Source organism: Solea senegalensis, linkage group LG2, assembly GCF_019176455.1.
Source record: "Solea senegalensis isolate Sse05_10M linkage group LG2, IFAPA_SoseM_1, whole genome shotgun sequence".
NCBI lineage: Eukaryota > Metazoa > Chordata > Actinopteri > Pleuronectiformes > Soleidae > Solea > Solea senegalensis.
Genome location: NC_058022.1, coordinates 32,567,118 through 32,591,507, shown reverse-complemented (window position 1 = coordinate 32,591,507; position 24,390 = coordinate 32,567,118). Strand labels below are relative to the sequence as shown.

The 24,390-nt window shown below is 40.7% G+C and overlaps 2 protein-coding genes across 5 annotated transcripts in view; one reads left to right on the top strand and one right to left on the bottom strand.

The window, feature by feature from the left end:
* Positions 1-24,390, bottom strand: part of LOC122758719 (epithelial cell-transforming sequence 2 oncogene-like) — a 75,141-nt gene that overhangs the window by 26,802 nt on the left and 23,949 nt on the right. The window lies entirely within an intron of this gene.
* filip1l (filamin A interacting protein 1-like) overlaps positions 1-24,390 on the top strand; it is a 72,307-nt gene that overhangs the window by 33,399 nt on the left and 14,518 nt on the right. Inside the window, exon 1 of one of the 2 annotated variants that reach the window (XM_044013002.1) lies at positions 24,147-24,272. The exons of the other annotated variant lie outside the window; for it this stretch is intronic. The gene's annotated coding sequence lies outside the window, so the exon portion shown is untranslated. Of the gene's footprint in view, positions 1-24,146; positions 24,273-24,390 lie in introns of those variants that run through there. 2 annotated transcript variants of the gene reach the window in all.

Sequence of the window (24,390 nt, the reverse complement as noted above, 5' to 3'; positions counted from 1 at the left end):
GGTCGAAAGTTCGCGAAAGCTTATGGGAATGTTTTTCAGTTCAGTCGACAAACGTATACAGGAAAATAATGGATTTATTGATTAATCAAATCCAGACAGAGGAGGGAAGTGCAGACAGAAAGAAAGACGGAGAAAAGGACACAATGTTTAATCTGGTGCTTGTTGATGTCTTTGTGGCTCGGTTACTCAAAAATCCTGTGATGCTTTGGCCTTTGTGAGCTCATAACGTTGCGTTCCAACACATTTGTGCAGCTTCATTGTCCTCACAATAGAACACAGATTATTTCAGCGTGTAGCCAGTGGAGCGTTTACCCCATTTACACTAATTCAATGCATTTCCAGGAGCTAATGCGCCTTTTCTACAATCGACAGTACATTTATTTACTGTTCCTTGCTGCAAATCACCCTCTACACTATAGTAACGTCAGTTCCTGCTAACAAATGATAGGAGCTGTTTCATTCACCTCATTTTGTCTTTTTAAGACTATTTCATTTAAGAGTTTTTGTATTACTTCCTTCATATTTTTAGCAGTGGGCGACACTTATCTGCACCTGGGGAGAAATGGGGTTGTTGAGTGCCTTGCTCATGGGCACACTAGCCCTTGACACATCACAGGACTTGAACCCGCAACACTCTGGTTAGAAGCCCAGTTTCTTTACTATTGGCCACAGGCTGCCCAAGCAATGGGGTTGTTGAGTGCCTTGCTCATGGGCACACTAGCCCCTGACACATCACAGAATTTGAACCTGCGACTTTCCGGTTAGTAAAGACACTGGGCTAGTTTCTTTACTATTGTTTTTATTATCCAGCGCTATTATTACAATTCACTTGTTTCCGTTTCAATTGTAAAGACAGTTTAATCATATACATACTGTGTATACAGTATACATATGCAGTAAATGTGCTGCAGATGTGTGTGTGTGAAAACATGTCGCTGCTGTGATTGTTTCCCTGCTTCAAACACCACCTTTGTTTATGCATCTCCACACACTCTTCACTATCACTCTCGCATCACAGGAAAAAGTGAGCGGCCACTGACCTAATCTGAGCTCTTCAGCCAACACTCCCTTTTCTTCTTGGGCCAGAGAACGTCCAGATTCCTCCTCGGTCTCCCTCGACATCAGGCCACATTTGTCTGAATCTACTGTAACAGGGTCAATGGCATTAAGGCGAAAAGAAGCTCAGCCTCCTCTCTCCTCTTTTAACTAAACCGTCAAAGCTGTCCAGTTGCACAACTTTAAGTGCAAACAGCAGCAACACTGAATTTTCCTGCCGGCTGATTTATTTGGATAGCGAGATTTTGTTCGGCCTCAAATGCGTTTAAAGTGTGAAGAATGATATTCTCATAATAAAACTCATACTCTGAGTTGTTTTTCTGGTCGGCAGGATTTTCACTCGGCGCTTTGAAGTAAAACAGACCCCGCACTTGCACATTTTGTCTCAATTAATGTGGAGGAAACCCTGACAAGGCTTTTGTGTTCTCGCAGCACGACTCCGCATGAAATTACTCTGAAGTGAAAATATGTGTCCGAGAAGTTAACGCTGCTTGAGCTTGTTTTCAGATTATGAAAATAAATCAAGGTGCCATTTTCTTTAATATGGAAGACTTACTGGAGGTTTGCATTGCAGATGCTCTGAAGTGTTGTTATAGTTTGGGCACTGGTCTGTAGACAAAGCAATTTATTATCATCATTTTGTGTTATTTATTATCTTCTAAGCAGAGACTACGTTGGAACCCACAGATGGGTCACAAACGATTTTTTTAGGGGGGAGGGTTGCCAAATGAATTTGCAGATTTTTGTCATCCTTTCACCTCGGATTCAAATCTGTATATACTTTAAGTAACACGTATAAATTGCATGATTTAGTTTCAGGCTGCATGAAAGACCCACAATTGTGTTTAGTTTTGATCAAAACTAGTTAGCTGCAAACCTTTTTGAGAGTGTTGTGAAAATCACATTCCTTTTTTTGTATATACTACACTTGCAAAATACAATTAGGTTTGTTATTGAAAACAGTGGAAATCTTATTATCTGTTAAATAAAGGTTCAAGCGATTCAACAGTATTTCATTACAGCTTTGTCCTATAAAAAAATAAATAATTCGAATCACATTAAGTGTTTAATTATATTTCTTAATTTATTTTTTATAATTCTTGTATTTGTTTTGGTACACTTTGTTCTAAATTTTATAACATCTCTGTAAAGTTTATTTTCCCTTTTTGTAAGCCCTTTGGTTGCCAAGGTTTTTTTATTATAAATTTTACACAAAATTATAGTTTTTATGATAAAGGAATACACAATGGTTATAGAGATTAATCATAATGCTACATTTGCATCATCTATTTAAAACCTTCTTCATCTAGGAGGTCAGTCCTCAACTTTTTTCTTAATTGCCAGGCGTATGTTGAAAATATTGATCACTTATGTCATTCACCAATAATCCAGTCCTGATATTGTGTTGTGAATTAGGTTGAGAAAGTTGAAAAAGTGGATTTCCGTAACGTAATAGATGTGGATAGAAGTTTCTGAACTTCTTTTCTGAACAGATGCACGGCTTCATCTAAAAGAAGAGTTGGGAGGACAGACACCGCTGACATGAAAGTTTCTGTCTTTTTTTCTACGGATACGATCTTGGTGTGCGACACTGTCAACATATCGCTCCACTACATCTGTGAACTGGGTTTGTAATTAGGCCCAGAGAGTCGTCACCGCATGGCGTAATGTGATTACATCTCCCTGACAGAATGCAGCGATTAGACCTCACCGACCACGACAAGATGCTCGCTGCAGCCGCTCTTTCCCCAGCCTTTTTTTAGACTTAGAATCTCAGCGAAAATAGAAACAACATGTCATATGCCACTTCTGGGGTTTAGGTAATGAATGTGAGTGAGTGTGCATGTTCTTCTTGATTACTTCAAGCGACATAAAAAGGGGAGTAAAAAACACGGTGTAAGAGACTGTTGTGTAACTTTTGGTTGCTATTATTTTTGGCTATATTGCTATATTGTTTGGCCTTTGTAAACAAAAATGATGGAACATAATTTGTATACTGTGGGCTCTGTCAGGCAATACTATCAGACTGGACTGAGTGGTTGGTGGGGACATACGGCGTTTATGTTGTCAGACTGCTGAATGTCTGTTTTTTAAAACAGACAAAAAACAAAAAATTAAAACTGTAAACATGTTTTGAGATGTTCCCACTTTGGGACCCATTTTCAAAAAATGTCAATACGATAAAATAAACTTTAGCGGATTTACTTCCTTTGGTGCATTGACTATTGATGGGAAACAGTTTTATTTTTATCGTGAAATTTCCCTTTAAAGGTCCAGTGGGTAAGAATTAGTGTCTAATGGTTAGAGTGCAGCATGCAACAAAGAGAGGACTACCCCCTCACTTTCCAAAGCATGTCGGAGAACTACGGTGGCCTTTACATACCAAAAAGGATGTTAAAACTTTCATTATTTGCATAGTATAGTATATGTGTGAAATGCTAATTTGTTTGGGCGACAAAGCCTAAATTATATATTAAAGTCTTATTCCAGGGCGATGAAAACTATATTTTTAATTGCTTATACACTTACAGTATACAACATGGATAGTGCATTCAGTTATTGCCTCCTAAGTGTTGCACAGTGGAACTTTTAAGGTTTGCCATCATGCTAGTAAATAGCTAAGGGTTTAGCTATGGGGTTGGACAAGGCTAACAGACTTAACAGACGCAAAGGTCATATTTCAGTCAAAACTGGGCACACACATTAAGAGCAGTGGCTGACATACAGTTCTGTCGTGCCAACATGGCACCCATGACTTTGACTTCATATAAAATATGGAGTTTTCCTGTAAAAGTGACTGGGCAGTGTTATTAGAGCAGTCTGACCACCTTATTTGTAGCTGTTAATATGTTGGCTGAAAAAAAGAGAGCAACCGAATGTCAAGTGAGTGGCACGTTGACAAATGATCCTGGTGACTGGGAATCTGCAACAGTGATGCATGAGCTATTCTTCTATTTGTGAAGGGAAATAGCACCAAGGGTGGAGGGGGCCGGGGGTCAAGTGGGAAAAATGCAGCTAATGTCGAGTTAGCGTGCCATTTTCTGCGCTTGCTGTGAACCGCGCACGGCCCTCTGCCAGAGCTGGAGACACGGCGGGTGACGGCAAGACTCACGTTTAATCAAGCAGCAGAAAAAAGTCCAAGAGATGACGTGTAAACTTGACACTGTTAATCGCCCTTATTTACCTCCTTCTCACATTTGTTCGAGGCAAATGCCTTCTTGAGTTACAGCCCTGGCAAAACATGGCAAAAGGAAGCCATTTTTCGCTCCTGGCCTGTCAGACTGGAAGGAAGCGACAGCGTGAAACTTGCACATTACGTCCTCATTGCTGGCAGCTGCAGGGTCTGAACAATGAGTGTGTGCCTGTGCTGTCGGCCAAGTCACTGTCGAGATAGTGAGTGAAATATGGAGGGAGGAAAGCGCCTGCCTGGATCTGCCAAGTCAAATGTCTCATTGTGGTGAATGGGTTATCTGGAAGGTGCCCATGATGAACGGTGCAAACCGAGGACATTGAGTCAGAGCAGTGTTCTGTTTTAACAAAGACGAGACAACTGCTGTACAGGAGTCAGCTGTCCATTGGACTGAAATGTAGGAAATTCATGTTTTTGTATGTCGACAGTCCAGGTCCAGGCTCCGTCTACTGACGGATTACTGTGTCAGTTTTGAACTTCATCTACTGCTGAAAAAACAGTAATGACTTCATCTCATACAATCGGGATATAATTGATATAAATTGTGTTTTTACAGTGGTACAGCTAAGTTTAAACATAGTTGAAAACATTAAACCGATGATCCTCCGATATTAAGTCAGTCAGTCAGTCGCTTTGATACTTGGTATGTTAATCAGTCAGTTGCTTAGTCAGACAGACAGTTAGTCATTCAGATAACAAGTAAGTCAAGTAGTTAAATACAAAATCTTCATGTGACAGAAATTCAAATAAATACACATATAACAAAAAACAAAGTAAATAACAATAATAATAAAAAAGAAGCTACATTATAAAGTGCTAATATGTTCCCAGACTTTGCTGAGGGGCTAGTATCTATCAAAAAAAAAGGCAAATTTAAGAACAAGGAAACTTGAATACACCACAGAGTGTCTTCACATTGTAGTTCATCCATGTAAAATAACTAATAATTACTAAAGTAACTGCCAAGATCATGGCAGATGAGTCCAGTGAGGATGTTCATGTCAACACATCTCATGACCTCATGTCCTGTTTCAGCTGGTGGGTGGAACTCCTCTGGGACTCTATTTGGCAACTTTGATTGACCCTTATTCCCCTCTACATTACAGTATGTTTTCCTTCAAGTCCTCTATCAGAGTTGTAGGACAATGCAGCAACAATAATAGCACTGCTGCAGGACATGTCTACATAGCATTGGAAAAATCTAATCATACTTTGACTAAACTGGACTTTTCATAATAATATAAACATGTCAGTCTGACTTAAATTTGTACTAAATTGAATTTCTGAAAGATAATGTGGTTGGGAGTTGAATTACTATTGCACTTAACACGCACCGTGTGCATGATGTGAATTGTGTCATCGACCCAGCCCAGATTGTGGGACCACGTGCAAAGAGCGCGTTGGGTGCGCATGGACAGCACCACATGCACAAACTGAACTTCTGCCCCACCGATATAAGCCCCGCTCACCAAGCACAAAAAAACATTTTGGCAACAGAAGAAGTTGCCAAGGATAGTCATCCGAGCCCCAACCTGGCTACCCTCGAACCGGCTGACTCCCCGACTATCCTGCCCAACGGGCCTTTAACCTGTGGACCAGATGTGTCCGAGGGAGCTGTAGCATTGTTCTGTCCTTCTTAGGTCAAATTGCGTCCTATTCCACATGTTCAGACTTATACCGCCACCCAATGGTGAAATGGGATTCTACAGGACCCTGACACGCGAGTATACCAGGGTCCCCAATATGAGGAAGGGCTTTTAGATGCTCTGTGTCCCACAGTTCCCTGACCTTGAAATATTAGAAGAAGCTGTGGTGGACCATGGCAAAATTGATTGATGAGGGGACTGAATTTATGCTTGGCATGCTAACAACTAGCCACCAGCTAAAGTTGTGTTGGACTGTGATGTCATAGTTCAACTGTAAAAACGCTTAATGCCTAATACCAATACCAACAAGCTGAAAGAGAATTATCACCAATTACTGGAGCAGAATTGGACACGAGTCATTCAACAAATCTGGCAAGGACAGTAGTCACAAAAACAAGGTACAACACAAATTCACAAATCACTGAAATCACTACAATTGGGGGTTTTCTCGTCAAAGTAGTTGAAAATGACAAATAACTATTGCTATATTGCAACACATTGACATCCACTATGTTTGCAGCCACTGTTGGGACTTTCTGTTTTTTGTGTAAAATTGAAAATAGCTCTTGTAACTTGCTCAGGGTGTTGGGAAACGGTGATTTCAAGGTGGTAGTTGTTCAATGGGAATTTTTTTATAAGGAACAGGCTTCAATTTACTTTTCCTTTATGGAGTTTGTCTGACAGTGCGGGACAAAGCTATCGTATTTGGTTGCACGTAGCTCGTGAATGCAGCTCTTTATTTGTGGCTGAGGGATTTTCTTGTATTCAGTCATCTGACAATGTCATACATTCATCATCTCCGAGGAATTTTAAGATGTCAGGTTTCCTTCATTGTAAATGTCTGCGTACAAAAGTAAGGAGTGTGTTTGTGGTCATTGTGGGCGGAGAGGAATGTCAAGGCTGTGTGCTCGGGCTTGAGAGGGACCCGTCAAGACTGAGGTGGTCGGGTGTCGAGCTGTGATATGGAAACCAAAATTTAAAAAATTGGAGTTTAACTCTTTGGCGGGGAACAATAGAGGGGAGCTGTGTTCGAGGGACCACCCTGTCCCAGTGCATCCTGGGCTTTGACTAGGCTCTCGTGAAGCGGAGAAATAAGAGCCATGGTTGGGTTTTAAATTCCCCTTCGGCAAGATCCAATGCAAGGTGCTGGGAATGATTGATGAGAATGTTTTCCCGCGTGGTTATGAGACTGGAGAGTAGCTCTGGTCTGCTTCACGGTTGAGATGCAAGAGAAAACATTATCATTTCAGACACAGTTTTTCCCACAATAATAATAACTATTTTACTACCTACTGAGAGGAAATTAATAAAACATGATTAAAACCACATTTACAGAAAAGTTTGGGCACTTTGTAAAAATGCAATAAAAACTAGGGCTAAAATTGGTTGTGATCGGCCCTTTTATTGCAAAGTTGCAACAGTTTTGTGTTTTTTAGTGAGTCATCAGAAAAAGCTGTAACCTATGCACCCCCAAGACTGTGTGAAATCTTTGATAAATCCTTTTCTTGTCCAGAGTGACCTGACCAAAGTAGAAGTTGATTGAACTAAAGCTTTAGGAGGAGCTTGTGGGCCCACAATTTCAGTTTGACCCAAAATGGTCACCTTCCTGTTGGGTTTAGGTGGTAGATCCGAGAGACTTTGCCGTGCACAGTCCTGAGACCCACATCGGACTGAAAAGTGTGCTATTGTTGACTAGTGTGTCAAGGTTTGTGAGTTTGTGACCATCTTTGTGTATATTTAATGATTGCGTATAAAAGGAGCATCTTCCAAAGTGGGAAATCTCAAGGGATAAAGGTTGAGGGCAGAAACCCCTGCTGAATGTGTGTGAACAATGAGCACTCAGGTGCTATGTTATGAGAAATCATCATGCAAACGGTTCAGTTTTGTTTTTATTGCATTTTTTTTTTTTTAAGTATCCCAAATTTTCCAGAAACGGGGTTTGTACGTATGTGTGGATTATTACGTACGTGAGTAATGTGCTAGAAAATATCTTTCAGAATGTGGAAGCAGCATTTCATGGTTTAAACTATTATAAAAGCCCTCTGAGCCTCTGCAAAAACACTGCAGACATGAAATTTAACTCTCAATAAGATGCATGAGCAGATTCTGTCTTTTTATGACAGGATACAAAACCAGAGCCAAGCTAATTAAATATGCCGGTGCAACAAGCCCGGTGACTCCTGCGGTTAATAATTTATATTCATGGGCCGCAAAGTGTGCAGTCGAGGACACAGCGTGAGCTGCAGTGTCATAACAGCAAAACAAACAACATCCACCTTCCTTCACCCAAAGCGCTGAACCACAATCTTCCTCCGAGTCATTTCCAGAGTGAAACTGCCTTTTCATTCCAGTCCAAAAACCTCAATTACATGGTATTTTTTCCAAGATTAAATTATGCAGTCAATTTAGTTTTACTCAAAAGTCTCTATATCCCAAAGTTGTGTTGACCTGGTGAGCCATAAATGGCTGACTGGCACTCAGTGTGATACCCTTGTAACAGTGAAAGATGAAGACATACAGGAGATAATAGTTTGATGGAGTTGTGGGCAGGATTTATGATGGCAGCTCGCCATAAAGGATTAGAGCGATGAAATCAGACTTTTGTCAAAGTCCGGCAGCTGATATTACAGGACAAATGTTTTTTTGGAGCTTAAAAACCGAGAGAATCCTGCTGGCAGCGAGGGAGGAGTGGGGGCGGAGGAGGGGAGCATGACTAAAGGGTGGAAAAATGGTTTTAAAGATCTATCCAGTTTCAGGAGCCTCTCAAGGCTTAGAGAAAGAGGAAGTATCTATGTCAGCAAGGAGACGAGTAAGGTCGGCTACCAAACCTATACAAGGCTCTTGCAAAGAGCTGACGTGTGACACAAAGTGTTTTATTTGTTCTGGTGTCTTTTGTGCCGTAACCTGGATACACGTACAATTTCATCTCCGGCCGCCCCAGAAGCACACTTCATTACATGGCCACACAAATCATAGTTCCTCATCAGTGAACCCTCTCTTCTTCTATCACCTATAATCTCTTTAAAAGCCTCCAGCAATTAAAGACGGGTTCCTGTAGAGTCTAGAGCATGCCAAGGAGGAGGCATGGTGGTTTTGAAACACCAGAGAACATAAATGCTCTGCCTGGATCTCTCTAATTTAATGTAAGTATAGCATGAGCTCATTCTGAAGGCACACAACTTTTTTTTTTTTTTTTTTGTAGCAAACAAAGAAAATTATGAGCTCACATTTCGAGTTTTATGCTCGACCCAAAATAACCTAAAAGAATCTGATTCTGACTTTTTGCTCTAGGAGTGCTTTCAGAGGGACTGCACTACATTCAGAATGTATTATTACACTTTAAATGTTAGCCTTGTTCTTGCTGGGGAGGTTCAAATGAAATGCATTTTTGAAAGATCACAAAATGAGTCTAAATGAAGCCCCGGCAGAGGCCGAGCTGCAGTGTGGCCACCAGTGTATCCAACTGCTGTATAAGCAATCTCCAAGCTATGTGCATTAAATGTTAAAAATTTTATCAATAATTTTTTTAATGGCAAATGGTCTGTATTTAAGTATTTGAGTGCCCCCTGCAGGCAATCTGTGCGCTTCTAGGCTGTGCGTTTCAGGAAAATTGATTTAAAAAAACAAGATAAACTGAACAATGTTTTATATAGTGTCTTTTATGTTTTAGTACTTAATAATAAAGATTATAATGGTGTGCTGCTCTTTTTAATCTGTAAACATTAGAAGGAAAGAAGCGGTTACATTTAGTGTACGTGTTTCATGCAACTACAACAGCAGATGTTTTTCGATTTTTTTTACTTTTTTTTAAATATCTTGTAAAACCTCTCAAGAGTCGGCAACCGGCCAGTGCTAATTGCACTTAAAAGAAAAAGAAAATTGCCATCAATCCTCAACACCGCTGCAAGTCAGTAGACAGAGCTAAAGCTCATAACCCTTGGTGCTAAAATGCCTCTCTGGAATCCATCCAGATGTGAGCCATCTGTTGTGTTCAGTCACTGAGGTGAGACTAGTCATGTCTATCCAGACAGTGACATCACCCGGAATAGAGACGGGTTCAGATCCAATATTCAGTCCTCTCATTAATAACACTGTTGGTCCAACGCTTTCAGGCAGCCCCTTGACAAGCACTAAAGGCATCCCACTGGTGCACTACATCAACATTAGAAGTGCTTTCTGCCACAGGGAGCCTAATGCAGCCAAGAGACCTGAAAGCACCATGTATCCCCAATGTACCCATGCTTTTCTCCACTTCACTAAGAGGTTTCACATTTTATAGACTGGCATGGCATAAAGTCACGGTTAGAGCAACTAAACATGTGCACAGTTTGACCCGCGGGCTACAGCACATTAGTAAAAACACTTGAAATGGATGGACTCCATTTGTCATGCTGAACCTTTTACAAATTTGTAGCATTTAACTTGATTTTTTTCTAACAATGCTTTACAGTTAAGGCAAAGTGTTCTCCAACTCCAAATTGATGCTACAAGCCTTTGTGGGGGCTTTTCTCATCTCACTTCACATTGCAAGGAGACATTCTGTTGACCTCTGTGGTCCATGACTGATTGAAAAACATGAAATATCTGTTTGACCTGTGAACTTTAGCCCACCTTAGCACCATTTAGCTATTTAAAGCATACTATATGTCCAAAACAAAACAGCAACTAAGAGCAAGTTGGGCTGAGTATGGCTGAAAACATCATGGCAGTAGAAGACATTATCCTGACTGAGCGACAATACAATATTTTGCAAACTATTAGAAAGTGCAAATATTTTTCCTCCTCATATATTCAACTTTGAGAAAAACTAATTGTATCAACAGAAATGTTATGTGTGTAAGCAATTACAGTTCTCATTATATAGTGAAATTAATTCAAGGAGAGGGGGAATCAAACAGCCAAAAAACTGCTGCCAACTAGTGGTCGGAGGCTCAAATACAATACAAGTATTAATGTAGACACATGGACAACAGTATATTACTTTTCAACGTTCAATAACCCTTAAGGTCTTATCTCGCAGTATATACTTATACTTTCATATTGGTGCTCACAAATATGCTTTGCAGAATAATTATCGATAACTATGCCTGAGATCTTGACTTGAATGGTATTTATTTAGAAAAGATAAACATGGGACATATATTCAGCACAACATAGGTATTCATAACCCCTATATATAATACTTTTCTTTTCTTTTATTAAATCAATTTGGATTCCATTTATTTTAAATTCAGAAGTTATGATTAAAGATACATGACACAATAATGAGTGTAGTATGTTGAAGCTTAAATCGATGCAGTCACTGTGTTTGCATCACCCAATAATCAAAGAAAATTAAATGTGACATCTATTCTGTGCATTTATATTCACAAGAATAAAGGATGACATGATGCCAAGTTAAAAAAAAACCTCTCTAAAGGATAAAAATGTTGCGACAACAAATACAGATGTGAGGATGACATGCAGTACAAGAGGCCATGAGAAACGACTGCAATGATACAGCGGATGTGAGTCTGCTTTGCCTCACTTTAATTCAGAGTAGGTGACAATTTGAGGCCAGATGCCAAGTACAGGAAGTGAGCAGGCATAAGGAAGAGCGTGTGCAGGATCACAAACCTAGACTCAGCTGGAGTCTCATCCCCTCTGAGCATTCTGGGAGGGGATTTGGTCAGAGACACACACACACACACACACACACACACACTCCATCACAGCTTTGTCTTGCTGAAGTCAATTCAACCGTCACACCCTACATCCTGAATCACCATCATTTACATTCCTCCCAAACAGAGAGAGAGAGGTTCGTGGCGAGTGGGAGGATCCAGGATGAGTGATCAGCTAACTGGATGTGATGGCAATGGTGAGAAAGAGCATGAAGATAAGATGAGGGAGAGACAAAGAAAGAGGGGCTGAAAAAACATGGGAGGGAAAGACGAGGACAGAAGGAGACAAAAAAAAAAGGAGAAAAGAAGGAGTCCTGTCGCCAATAAGCCGTTAAAGGATGTGGTTACAGTTGTTGAATGATTCATTTAAAGTCACTCAGTATGTCAACATAAAATTAGAAGAAAAAAAAAATGGAATTTTTGTGTGTGTGACTAAAACAGCATACGGTAAAAATGTGTTAGTCTGTTAGTTTTAAATGTAATAAATTAAAGTCAGACTTACATAATCAAGTCAACTTATGACTGTGTGTACGCTTAAACATATAAACATATCAACTGCTGTGTTAGCTCATTAGCTCCTCCCTTAAAAAACTAGCATGACTACTAGTATCCAAAATGAATGTCACAGATCACATAATGTGAACACACTTCAATTAATAAATTGATTCCCTGTGTTTTCCCAGTGTTGGTGTAATGGGACAACAACAGTAGTCCAGTTAAATGGTGTGTTTGTGCTCAGAAAGATACTGAGAGACACTCTTTAATTGTTTGTCTTTTAGTTATGAGGCATTTGTTCAATGTGTCACAATCAGAAAACATTTCACACGGGTCACAATGTGAAAAGGCCGCCGAAAAAAAACAGTGTGTTGCAATCTGATCACATGTGTGACAGATCACCTGCCATTTCCTCATAATCATGCCGATCCCCTCACATGTGAGCAATTACTTCTGAAAAATGATGTGTCACGTGAGGTCCTTCTCCTCTGCTCAACGGAGAAGAGCTGCCGAGTTATGAGAGGGTTCGGATATAATGGAGTTCTGTTAGAGGGTGTGATGTCTACAGAGAGAGAGACTGAGGAGGAACAGACAGAGACAGGTCAGATATAATGACACACACAGGAATATGTGTGAAAAAAAAGAAATCTCCCTAAATCCTATGAATTTAGATAAAGACATTGAGCTTTGTGCTAGTTATATTATAACTCAGAAAAACCGGTTGTTTTCAATGTGAAAACTGAACCAACCAAATTTGAGAAAGTGAAGGAAATGAGTGGAAAGAGTTGTCAAAGTGTGTTTACATCCTTTTTAGTAGTTCTCAGTTCGGAAACAGAGGGGGAGGAGCTCTCCATCTGTTGCACTCTTTAAACTAAGGATGGTTCAGCAACACTCTATCAGTTGGATATATTTTTTTTATTAAACAAATGAACATTTTGCTTAGTGAAGAATGTATGTGATTTTTAGCCTATTTGGATCATATCCAATGTCTGAGCCAGTGATTTTAACTAGTATCAGACCAATACTGATACCGAGTATCGTATTGGCTCATCCCTATTTAAAACAACTTATTGTTCACATTAGATGAATCCTAAATTCTCAAGAAGCAGAGACTGAGTGCTAAATTATAAATTAGCTAAATGAAAGCCACTGCTGATGTACACATACAAGATTTAAGCCAACTCAAACAAGAACTTGCCCTGGCCAACACTCACAAACCATGATGATCTAAATACCAGAACTTTTTTTGTATCTGTTACACAATACACATCTTGTTGCCCACCCTCCTCTGACCTGAACTGATTGTCCTGCAACCTTCAGTCCTGTCCGTTTTTCCTTCCCCCGATGCAGTTGTGAAATGATGACCAAATTAGGAAACCCATATCCTGTGTTTAAAGATGCTGGCCAGTGTTTGTAGATAAGTCAGAGAGTGAGTAAAAGAGGCAAAACAAATCCAAGCCGGTCTTGGATACACAGCACTGATGACAGATTTGTGAATTTCCTCTGCTGCTGTAGGTCGGGTATTTGACACAAGTTTGTTTGTCCCAGCTGTTGTTGGAAAGTGTGGGTGGTTAAACTGAAAACTTTATTAGGTCAGACCAGTAGATGAGCTGTGGTTTATGGGAAATGAAATGAAATGTAACTTTGTAACGTTCATGCGCTTGAAACATTTTCTTCCAGTGACTGCTGGTCACAGTGTTATCATTAGATACTGTATGTACCCTCCTCTCTTAAACACAGTCTCAGCACCAAAGTGAAGCCTTTGAAGCTTTGACTATCTTTAACTGCATAAATACAACCTTTGTTTTGGTGCAGGCTGTGCCACTGATAGGTGAGCCTGAGATGTGGTTGTTGCCCCTGGGAAGGCAAACATTAAGAGATTAGCCAGGTAGAGGTTGTGCTGTTAGTCAAGTGGTGGCCTCTTTCTACTTATTAATCCCTTTGCAAGCTGGGATTCATGGGATATCCTATAGATGTGAAAATACACCTTTTAGCGCTCAAAAGAATAGATGAGAGTCAAATCTATAAACAAAAAACAAAACAAAAAATGTCAGGGAGCATTTTAGGCTCTTTAACTTGAGCTCAGCTCCTTGAAATCTGATTAAAAAGCAGCTCGCACTCCTCCACTGACTTCAGATCAATGCTAATCCATCAGGAAACCATCAAAGACTCTCTGGAGGAAGATCCACCCAGGTCACCTGACAGCTGAGCAGATGTGTGTGTGTGCATCCATAACCACAAAACTCTTTTGTGTGTGTGTGTGTGTGTGTATTGCAATTAGGGTGTGAAGCCTCATTGAATCAGCGCCGTGAATCAGCGCTTGTGTAAATTCAATCTCAGGAGTCTGGCTCTGGAGCTAAAACTGCCTAAACGTCTGTAGTGCAGTGAAATTTCTTGGATGGTAGAAAGATTCCGAATGGTGCGCAACATGCTAAAAACTAGCCGCCAGCTAAACTGAAAATGTTCTGATACAAACAAGCTAAGAGAGAGCATTTTCTAGCGTAGCGGAGGCAGACACACTTCCCTCAGCTCAGATTCCCAGCTAATGTACACTGAGATAGAGTTAAATGTGGTAGTTTAGCCAGCTTTACTTAACTGTGCATGGACACGTTTGGATAAAAACATTGCGAGCCACTTTTCAAGTTTTTAAAAATGGGTGAAATGGTCTTTGAACCACATGTGACGACCTCTGTGTTTGCGCGAGATGATATATTATGTAAAGCCAGATGGGGCCAGGGCCCTCGCCCTATACTGTGCATGTAATGGCTGCTGGGTAATGTGTGGCCTCGGGGGCTTTGAAATGTACCACATTTGTGCAAACAGTGATCGCAACATCCTCCTTAAGTGTTTGCGATTTACATCAAAGTCCACAGTGCGGGAGGGGTAATGATTATCAGCTGTACCAATTGAGAGCAGCAGACACACGCCTCCTTTGTCAACTAAACACACACAAAAACGGAGCACCTCTCTTAATTTCTCCCTCCGAGTATGATCCTGTGAGATCCTTTGCGAGGCAATAGCTGTTGTGAGTCTGTTAATTACAGCTTGTGTGTGTCTGGTGCAGCCCTTCAATCTGAAGCTGCATTTTTTTTTTAATCCTGCCCATAATCTTGTATCATTCCGTGGCAGGATGACGTCTTTCATTTTGCACAAAGTACAAACTAACGTGAGGACTATTTGTTCTCGTCACTGGAGGTAGGAGAGAAGAGCAAATGATTATTCTTTCAGGAACTAAGACCCCGATCGGATGTGGCATTAAAATCAGTCCTGAGTGATCTGATCTGAACGTTTCCAATCTTGAATGCATCCAATCACAAAATCCACCGTCAGAGGTGGTTTGAGGACACGTGTGCAGATTGAGCTGCCTGAATGCAATCTGTCTTTATGAAGGATTAGATACACCTCATCAACTGGGATTATTATGTTAATATTCACAGTTTTCTACATTGTATATGCATAGATTACAATTGACTGTCTTTGCTGCTGCAGCATCATAGATTTCCGCATTGTGAGACTAATAAAGGTCTACCTTATCTAAAAAACATAATGTCACTGAGATCCATCTCAATGTTTGTATTGTTTTCTACAGAGAATAGTTTTTAAAAGTTAAAACACACTTTTTTAAATCAAATTATTTGTACCAAAGAAAAAAGACGCACCAAAAAAACCACTGGAAATACAAGTGAAAAGAGTAAAGTGCTGTATAGGTTCCCTGAGGTTGCATGACACTGAAATCCTTGTTATGTAACTTAGAGTGACTTATGGAGGCAGGTACAGACTCTCAGACTCAACAGAAAAGAATATATATTTACATTAGTCTGTATCCACATATTAATAACGGCAGTTGACTAATCTGTAGAAGCTCCCACGAGACATCCATGGATTTTCTTTAGAGAGAAAAATCCTTATCTATCATTTTCTGGGTGTGAACTTAAAGGTTAAATAAATTAGCTAATTCTTTTTCTTCTTCTTTTTATGGCTTCTCCCTTTAGGGGTTTCCCACAGTGGATCATTCGCTCATTCGCTTGCCCAAGCCTTTCAAAAGAAAGGAGAAAATTATTAAACCAATAAAATACTTGTTTTCTCCTTTAAGGGGGTGGCAAACCTTAACATATAAAAAACGCCCTTAGCTTAACTAGCCGAGGGAAGAGGTGAAAGTTCAAGGTCAAATTACCTCACTTCACTTTTCATTACACCCAAAAAATGCTAGTAAACACAACCTGTGCAAGGCACTGAAAAAAAACAAGAAGGTGAGATCATGGTGACGATACAACAAAGAAAACAATATAATGCCAGATACAGAGCCAAAACACAAACGCACATGAGTCAATTCCACCTTTAAAACAGGCAATTATGGCTATTTTGACTCCACCACATGACATCACAACAACGAAACACAAGGTCTAAAGCCAAAGAAAAAGGCCGTAAAACCTGGTTTTAGCCATAAAAGGCCAGCAAATATCTACACAAGGGTTATTAGCCGGGCAATCAGAGTTAGGTTCTATTTTAACAGCGAAGCCCATGCTGAGGACACAAGGCAGAAGGAAAGGTTGACAAGAGAAAATGGCTGTAACAGAAAGAGGAATGTGACAGGAACAGAGGGATAAGACAAAGTCAAGGGTGGATCTACAGGGAGACGGTGAGACACGGAGAGAGTGACGAGGGAAAGGGGCATATGGGTTTGATTACAAGCCGATGATGTCATGTACGTATGTATGTCAGGTAATCAGGCCCGGGGCTGTGTGTATCGCACAAGCATGTGCGTGTCAGGCAGTGTTGAGTGTGCGGGGCAAGACCAGGCCTCGTCTGTGACGGAGAGGCGATTTGTCTCGTGCGCCGCGGGAATCACAGCCAACACTATCACGCTCGGTGCACAGAGTTAGCGCATATGTCTCTCACTTAGTGTGGTTGCTCAGACAGTTAATCAGACGCTCGGCGCACGTGGTTTTCGCTATAGGGCAAAAAAAAACCTCCTCCGACGACGACATGCGTCAGTCTCTCTCTCTGCGATATCTCCCGTTTCCATCTGGTTTGGACATTAATGGTTTTACAGATTCACGCCTCATATCAGGTACCAGCCAGCGCCTGCAGACTCTGAACATGTGCGCCTGAGCACAGTTGCGGCACTTCAACGTGCTTGTGTGACAGCTGTGCTTTTCGTCACGTGTAGTAAGTAGGAGACATGGGTAAGAGAAATCAGGAATATTAAGTCTGAGGAAGGGTACTACAGGTACATGTGGAAAAAAATTCTATACAAATTCAAGAAACTTTCCAAAACAGGAATATGTCAGGTTTCTCTTCAGATCTGGAAAATAAAACACAAATTAATGCGCGTTTCCTGTTAAAAAACGAGATGACAGCTGATATTAAATCATCGCAAATGAAGACAATGAGTAATGAGGTGATGTCATGAGAGCACCATCTGCACCTCAAACCGAAGTCCAAGTCCACACTGGATGAGTACGCAGTGTGTCTCTCCTGATATGGAAGTAAACGTGATAATAACAAGTCAACGCAAATCCCTGTCGATGCCACAAATTAGTTTAAATGCACGCACGTTCTGCAATCATGATTAAAAACTGTTTAAAAAAAAAAACGTGAAACAACACAACAACTCAAACTGCGCTTGAATGTGACTGTATCTTTCATAGTTTGGAAAGACATTAGCATAGAAACGGATATTTGTGTTGATAGACAGTGTTATGGGCAATAGATAATGAAACCACAGTATATTAAATGGGTATTTTCAGACACACACCCAATGTAAAACACAACTCCATCCTAATGATGGAACTATGACACAGTCAGGTAGTTTTATTTTTTGCAGCAGCAGCTTGAGTGACATTTACTGTGCGTGTGAGATTTTTTTTTTTACCTTTTCCAGTTTTTTTGGGGGTTAGGACGACTCTGTTTTTCTTTAAAATGTGTTTTGGCACAGACAGTGTGACAGCAGTCTGTAAAAATGGAAAAGGAAGTAGGGAGGGAGTGTAAGGGCCATGACATGCATCATACAGTAGGTCCCCAGCTAGTATCAAAATGGAAACTTTGCAATTATACGGTAGGTGGGTTAACTGCGGGGCCACAGGGAAGCCCCGGGGAAGCTTTCCTTTTAACACAGAAATAAGTGGCAGCCAATCATGTCAAGAACCTGAACTCCCATTTTGAAACCTCAAAAATCACAATTTGGCCTTCTTCCTGCAACCAGATGATACATGCTGTCAATCACACCGGAGCCCACTCTTACGTGTCCTACTTTATCGTTTTCCTCTAAATGAAAGCAAAACTGAAATCATATCCCATGAAAAAAGACCCCAAACTAGCTACTGCGACCATTAAATCCTCAGAAAACAGTTAACTGATGACATAAATCAAGTACATATTTCTTTTTGCAAACAGTAGAGTCACCCCATAGTGGCTATTCAATATTTATGCTTCCTATTTGGCCTCAAGAATATCTATGTGTCTATGGTGTGAAGATGGATACATCCTTGAAGTTGCAGTAGGTAGAGAAATTGATTGCAACATCAACATTGCGTGAGTAAAGCAAGACAGCTGCACACAGGTTGAGATATGACAGGAAAACAAAGAAGCGCCCTCGGAAAAGTGAATTCTACTGCTCTAAAAACTTTATCAGTTTGACAGGAGAAATGCTTCTTCTTCTCCTCTACCACGGGCCACTTTTCCCCAAAGCTGGAGTTGCATATGGTTACGATGGAATAAATGATCGATAATGACACAGTTTTGTTACCTACCACAGCTTTAAATAACCCTCATGTTCTCATAATTTGCAGACTCTTGGAATTTCCGGCTGTGTTGAAATGCCGAGAAGGACCGAGCCTTTGAATTTTTACAACCGCCTTCCCGAATTGCACATAACGCTCATCCAAACCGAATCCCAGAGCCCTTCGTTCTCGTTCTGTTTATTGTCAGCACAATAGTCATCCCATGGAAGTTACATAATGCATCTCCATCTCCCAACTATTTGTCATTTGGCAGCGTCTTGTCACAGCAAACATGTTTGTGTGGCCTGCTCTTGTGTTTGATCCCTGACATCTGTTTCAAGTGTACAGAGCTCACGGCCTCGAAAAATGTCCAGATCCCGAAATAGAATATAATTCCGGATGACCGAATTGTTTGCTTCAAGAACAAACAGTTTGTTGCAGGGGGAAGAGGGCGAGAGTGCAAAACCGAAATACATCACTGTTTAAGACTGAACCCTGTGACTTGAAAACTGCAGATTGTGAAATATCACAATCTGTCGACCAGAATAATCAGTTGGTGAGATTTCATTGGTCGTTTAGTCGCTGCAGAAAAACTCCCCACCTGAAACTCTATTTGAAACTACGTCTCATCAAAATAAAATCTAAACCTATATGGCTGAACCATGCATGGCTTTAGTTTGAAAGGACGGACACAGGAAGTGTGGCAACACTGTAGTTTGCCAGTGTTTACCAAGAAGGTTACTTTTACAGACATTTTAATATAATTTCTGTCGATGTGTCGTCTGATAGTCAAGTAGTTTTTTTCCCCAAACGCTTCCAAAATCAGAATAAGTTATTTAATTCATTGCTTTCATCGGTGTTACCGAGCAGCAGGCTCTGCAGCCTTACTATAAATTGTAAACAAAGGTCGCATGGTACTGTAGGAAATGTCGCTTAGTTATTGGGTGAGCAGCTTTGTGCCACTTTGTGGAAGAAGAGTTGGGACCTGCCAAACAAGGAGGAGAGAAGCAACGTTCACCGTTCTGTTTATCAACGGCTCTTGTCCCAGTTGTCCCTTCTCCACACTTACAGATGTAGCCGTAAGTTCACTAGCAAAGTAGTCTGACACCTGTTTCAAGTAGACCAGATTACGGTTTGTGTATGCTCACCCTGACTCCAACGGGGGGTAAACGCACCAGGGTTCAATGCAACCACACTCTCACCAGGGCGACAAAATGTCTTCACCCATCCACGTCCGTTACATACGAGCAGGACATACGCTAGCACCCCAGCATTTTGTGAACACACGGACCACTCACGCTGACTGCATGCTCCAGGTAGCACAAAACTTGACAGTCTAGTTGGCGGAGCGCTGTTGGTTTGCCAAATCCGCAGACGTCTGCTATGGTCTGAGTAACTGAAATGTCTTCATCCATCCATGTCATGACATAAGTGTGGACCCTCTGCAGACATACGCTAGTGTGCCAACATTTGGTATAGTCCTGTTGGTGGTACATTTTTGGTTTAGTCAAAGAAGATGACAACAAAATCCGTGCAGCACGCATCCGTGAAGTTACAGAGGTCCACTATGGACTGAGTGAATAATGTCATTATCCATTGATGTCCGGGACATAAGCATGGACTCTTTGTGGTCTTACGCGAGCACCATGACATTTGGTGGTCTGAAACTACTGGGGAGCCTAATTTTAGTATAAACAGAACCACATATTGTAGCGGTGTGTAGCAACTACTGTATCTATGGACACAGAGTGCCGAAATTATGGAGAGGCCTTGAAATCAAGTCTAACTTTGAAATGCACACAGGAGTTGGTTTATTCCTTGTCGAACATAGACAGAATTGAGACTCGCCAGGAAACTCAACCATGCCATTCTGGTTCCTTCACCCTCTGGTCGTTCATGTGACACTAACCATATGCCACTGAAAGAAAAGTCTACCCCATCACACTGTTCTGTAAATTCAATAACATGTTTAAGACTCGCAGTATTTCTCCAAACAAAGTCCAAATTGGGGTGTTTACACAGGCAACATGGAAAGTTCCTGACCAAAAACAAATGCTATCTTTGGCTTCTATCAGCGACATCAGTGCCGAGTTGCCATCTTAACATTCTCACACAGCTTTATTCGTTGTCCTCCAAGTCTCCACCGATTGGCCAAAGACCCCGGTACATTTATTTTTTCAGTCAGAACACGTGTTTTCGGTTTACTTCTTTTCTAGGAATTGTGGAGTTTGTGTCAGCAGTTAAATTGCTGTTGTTCAAAGACAGGAGATTTCTGTTTTACATTTTTGGATTTGTAGAAAAAAAAGTTGCTGGTGACTCAACTTTGACCCTGAACACACCAGCCTGATTTCCCATCATTACTTTAATTTGTGTAATTACATACTTTAAAGAACAGAACTTCAGAGGGGACAAAAGGGGACAAATGTGCATTGATGGACCACTTTTGTGTATTTAATCTCCACCCTAGTTTTGGCCAGTGATATTTTTTCCCTCCATAAGAATCTTGTGTAATGACGTTTGCATTAATCTAGAAAATCTCTCTGCTTGGTTGGCAAAGCTTAAACATTCATAACAGTGACCTCAGTCATTGTGAAGCGATGACATATTTTATTTAACAGGCAGGAGACAGGAAGAGTCTTGCCGTTATTACTCTCTCACACTGCTGGGATTATTTATAACACCAATGCACTGCCTGAAGCTTAGTTACAGAATACACTGTTTTGACAAACTGATATTAATATATGACTAATACGCAGTTAAATACACTCATATTTTATGTCAAATCTTCCACTCCCACTGGTTGACAAATAGGAATGTGTTCGATTGACTGACATTCACTCCCGGGTCAAATGACAGCGGGCTTTCATCAGCTTCAACTCCGTTCAGTATTAGTTAGAACACAAAACCCAGGTGAACACTCACGTCTTCTGGATTTTGGGGGCGATGCAAATTCCTGGGTCATTACTGGCACAACGCTAAGACGTGCAGTCATCTTCCATCCAATTGCATAGCTGTTAGCCAATGAAATTGTTCACTCCCTCCTGTACTGCACATTCATTAAGTCAAATGTCACACACGGGTGACATGGATTCACCTGGGTCCAAAAAATATAAAAGGCACAGCGCGACAGCAGCAGGAAACAACACCATACTAGAAAACACCTAAATCAGGAAATAGGTCAGACATAAAAGTGAAGATGGTGGATAGATGCTGTGCCAAAACAGTCGGAGACAGGCTAATGGGACAACACAAGCAACAGATGGTTAAGTTTGTGGTTAAGTCTTGGTAAATCATGGACTCAGACTAGATTTACCAAACACTAGTCTCCACAGCATTAACAAAGCAGTTATATACGTTACATTGCATGGATGTGTCACAAAGCCAGTTTGCATTTGTTGCCATTTGTTTTCCCTCCAGGCTCTTGTAAACTTTCAGTGACTCTCTGGAGTAAGATGACGGGAAGTTAATAAGGAAGTTGAAGATATAGGATATTATATTATACAGGATACTGCATGTCTGGAATCATGTCCTCTCCCGCTGTTTCCAAACTTGTAAAAGCTGGGGGCATTATAAGGATCAGATATATTCAGTCTGTCAGGTTCCGCGGTAAATCGGTCAATGGATTTAAAGTGTGCAGTAAACTCTGACTGGTTGAATCTTAGGCTGCCATGATGGCTGCTCATAGAAACCGAGATGCTATATGTCTGTGAGGAAATGTTTATGCAACGTGTCTCACCGTTCCCATTTTTTTTTAATAAACGGAACATTTTTTTTGGAACAATGCAATGAGACTCACAGCTTGCTGAAAAGTCGCTATAAAAAAGTGCTTCCATCATTTGCTAATGGGAGAGACACAATGCTAGAGCTTATCAAAGACCGGATAAGTCACTTGCTACAGCCAAAGAACTCTGTGAGTTATAATGTGTGAGTGAGCTGATAATGAAAGTAAAGACTGAGGCATTGTGAAGTGAACAATAAGCCACTGATAAAGACAAATGTGCGCTGGCTTAAGATGGGATTACACTCCTGCATGAAATCCAGTGTTTTGTTTGCGGAGCCATTAGCTTACAGCCACTTTTACACCCGCCATTACGATGTTTAATTACCCAACACTCTCCTTACATACAGTACACTCACAATGTTTGCTCTAGCATGCAAGGCATGTGGCATGCATGTTCACTAATGATATAATTTGTCATATTTCAGGAATTGAAATTGATACCAATCTCATGTATGTCTGTTTAAAGGTAAGCAAAGGCAGTTAGCTTAGCATAAAGGCTGGAAACAGCTTGCTAGGCCAAAGGTAAAGGTAAAAACACCTAATAAAAATAATAATTTTATATTATAACAGTATTTTAATAGGCCACTCTGCATGTTGAGTGCATTATAATTATAATTTTCACTATTATTTCATTAGCTTATCAGTCATGTACTTTTACTTGAAAAAGTCAATATTTTTGATGCAGCAGATGTGGGAACTAGGGGTTTAATCAAAACACGCAATATGAGATAACAATAATAACAGCAATAATCAATACATTGAAAGACACAGATAACAATTATCAATAAATCGGTCTGAATGAGGAATAGAAAATCCAACTAAAAATTATATATTATATACTTTGGAGGAGTATAATGAGTTAACTTCCGTTTTCCACCTAGCCATAACCAATTTCTTCATGATTCAAGGGATTTAAAGGGATTATACACTTATACGCCCGTAAATATTACACACAGAACCTTTAAATACTGTATGTCTGGGACCATTTCTTTTACCTCAGTGAAAGAAGACGTTGGCACAATGTGCTGGCATTATTTCCTGAAATTACACAGGCACAGCAGCGAGGGCCTATTGACACTTTGATTTCAACTGATTTCAATCAGCAGCGATGCTGCAATTTACATTGAACGTCTTAGGTGTGGGCCGAGAATATACATTTCACATGTCAGAGATACATGTCACATTATAAATCCTCATCCAACAACTTCTTATTAACTTTGCAAGCTGGATTTTTTTTTCTTCCCTCCCTCCCCGCTTGCCTCAATAAGTGACTTAAGTTGACAAGAGCCAGAGGGAAACACTGTAACCCGAACTCCCCGTCTCTCTTCACCTACTTCCCTGCCTCCGGAGCAGAGCAGACAGAGCAGCCAGATATTTCACACATTACATACATCAACACAAACCCCTTTCCCCTCATCCCTGCCACATCCTTTAGTTAAACAGCACCTCGCTCACACATGAGCGCAGCAGCTTCGGCGAGCAAGCACACCCCCTTCTTGCAAGCCTCTGCAATGCAAAACGCCATATAAGGACATGTTGATGATGTAATGGTCCATAGGCAGGGAGCACATCCCTTATTGTTTGGTCTGAGTGCAGGAATGCCCACATTACAGCTACTCAGAGAGTGAGACACATGCAGAGGGAAGAGTTGAGGGTCGGGTGTTGTACGGGAGGATAATGAGCTTGTGGCAGTGAAGCTGGGAAAAGCCTTTGGCACAGGTAGGCACAATCAACATGTCTGCAAAAGTGTTTAAAAGTTAACTTTTTTTTTAAAAGCTTTATTGCTCTTTTGACTGCGGTGGAAACACATTGCACAGTGTGTTTTAATTACTTCAAT